At 40.7% G+C, this 2,376-nt stretch overlaps 1 pseudogene; it reads left to right on the forward strand.

The window, feature by feature from the left end:
* The first annotated feature begins 308 nt into the window (after positions 1–308).
* Positions 309–1,326, forward strand: LOC127102773 (calpain-type cysteine protease DEK1-like; annotated as a pseudogene).
* The last annotated feature ends 1,050 nt before the right edge of the window (positions 1,327–2,376 follow it).

Below are 2,376 nucleotides of genomic sequence, written 5' to 3' on the forward strand. Positions count from 1 at the left end.
CCACACACATGAAGCATACTCTAAGCTAGTGCAACCAGCTTCATGCAATGTACCTGCTGCCAAACCAATTGAATGTCATAACCAAGTTGCAAAAAAACAAAAACATAAACCTGTGTCAAATTTAAACCAAACAAGGTTGCAACCATAAGACAGTGCCATAAAATCAACCTGCATTGAGCCAGATGCAAACCACTTACAACACACCAACCACGTAGCAAATCTTGCATCATGGCCCTACTCAAACATTGCAGCTAACACCCTACGAAAATCTTGCCAAGTCTGCAGTGCCTGCAGCAGACCATAACCACATGACAAGGCCATACCATTTCCAAGCCATTTGTGTTCAAAACCTACAAAGCCAATCATTCACATGTTCAAGAAAAACAGTACACAATGTAATAGGTCCTCGACTCCATTTACTCTGTGGTTTTCTGAATCTTTCAGCATGGTCTGTTGTAGTTTCTCCAATTATCGTGCTTATCATTTGGGGATCTTGGTTGGTTGTAGTATTGGATCGACATCTGATTGGTTTGGCTGTAATTATGGCTGGAACGGCTCTCTTATTGGCATTTTATTCAATTATGCTGTAGTGGAGAACCCAGTGGCAAGGTTCAAGCGCTGTTGCAATCCTGCTTCTTCTGGCTGTTGCTCTCCTTTGTGCATATGAGCTTTGTGCAGTATATGTTACAACGGGATCACGGGCATCTGACCGATATTCTCCTTCTGGTTTCTTTTTTTGGAGTTTCAGCAGTTGCTTTAGCAATCAACATGCTATTTATTTGCAGAATGGTATTTAATGGAAATGGCCTAGATGTGGATGAATATGTGCGAAAGGCTTACAAATTTGCTTATTCTGAGGGTGTTGAGGTGGGCCCTGTGGCATGTTTACCCGAACCACCAGACCCAAATAAACTAGATCCTCGGCAATCTAGAAGGGCTTCCCATCTTGTTCTTCTCTATCTTGGCTCATTATCTGTTCTGTTAGTTTGCTCCATCTTGTATGGTCTGACGGCAAAGGAGGAAATTGGCTGGGTGCAATCACATCTGTTGCTGTTATTATTCTTGACTGGAATATGGGAGCTTGCCTGTATGGTTTTCAACTTCTTAATAGTCGTGTTGCCGTATTGTTCATTGCTGGAACATCACGAGTGTTTCTTATTTGCTTTGGAGTGCAATACTGGTATTTGGGGGCACTGTATCAGTTATGCTGTTATGGCCTCTGTACTTTTAGGAGCTGCTGTTTCTCGTCATTTATCGGTTACAAATCCATTAGCTGCAAGGAGAGATGCCTTACAAAGCACCTCAAGTTCATTCCTCTTGTTGTAGAAACTATAACCAAGCCTGCAAAACCAGTTGGCAGCATTGTTATGAATCCCAAATGAAGGCAGGCCATGAGGAAAGATATAGATGGTACTTATCCAAGCCAGGGAAAAATTTGCTTGCAGCAATCCATCAACAGAATCAGCCTGCACAACTGAGTCCAACATGTATAAATCCTGCAGAAAAGAAAAGATCACTTTCCGCGTAAATGCTAAAACAAAGTTAAAAAAAGGTTACTCACAGAATAAGCACTTTTTAGAGAGAGAGATGCAAAGAGTGTTTTGCAACTGTGTTTGTGGCAATTGAAGAAGAAGAAGAAGGGTTCACTTGCCATAGCTTCATCATCATTACCAACAAACCCAAAACTCTTCCGTCTCCAACACTGTTCCTACTGCTTTCTATTTATCACCTTCTCATTTCACCAACTCGCCTATCTGTTATGGTGTTCCTGACAATCCTAGCTTTCATTCATCTTTGTCTGTTATGCCTCTTAAATCAGATGGCTCTCTTTGTATCATGGAAGCTCTTGGCAGATCACAATCACAAGTGATGGTGTCATCTTCATCTCCTAAACTTGAAGACTTTCTCGGTGGTGCAACAATGGGGACTCATGATGATTATGGTAGCCATGAAAGAGATGCAGCAATGGCTTTAAGCTTAGACAGTATCTAATACAAAAGCCAACCAAATGCAACTCTGCAACATCACAGCTTCTTGCATACGCTCTCAGACCTAGAATAGATACACCTTGGAGCATTACAATTAATCCAGCAACTTGAGCATGGATCCTGCAACATACATTTCAAACCAAGTTAGGAAACTAACATGAGCATACCATTAGGATCTGCATGATGAAGTGAATTTTGGTCAACAGAACATGTCAAATAATACAAAAAGAGTTAGATATATAACATACTACACATGTTCAAAAAGTAAATGAAAAAATGAGTGCTTTTACCAATTTTTTTTTTGGGGGGGGCTGAAAGTGATACCAAGTTCTGTATGGCTGTTCTGAATTGATGCTGTTTGAGGATGCAGCATCCTTTGTAATATTTT

This window comes from Lathyrus oleraceus, chromosome 7, assembly GCF_024323335.1.
Source record: "Lathyrus oleraceus cultivar Zhongwan6 chromosome 7, CAAS_Psat_ZW6_1.0, whole genome shotgun sequence".
In the NCBI taxonomy this organism is placed as follows: domain Eukaryota; kingdom Viridiplantae; phylum Streptophyta; class Magnoliopsida; order Fabales; family Fabaceae; genus Lathyrus; species Lathyrus oleraceus.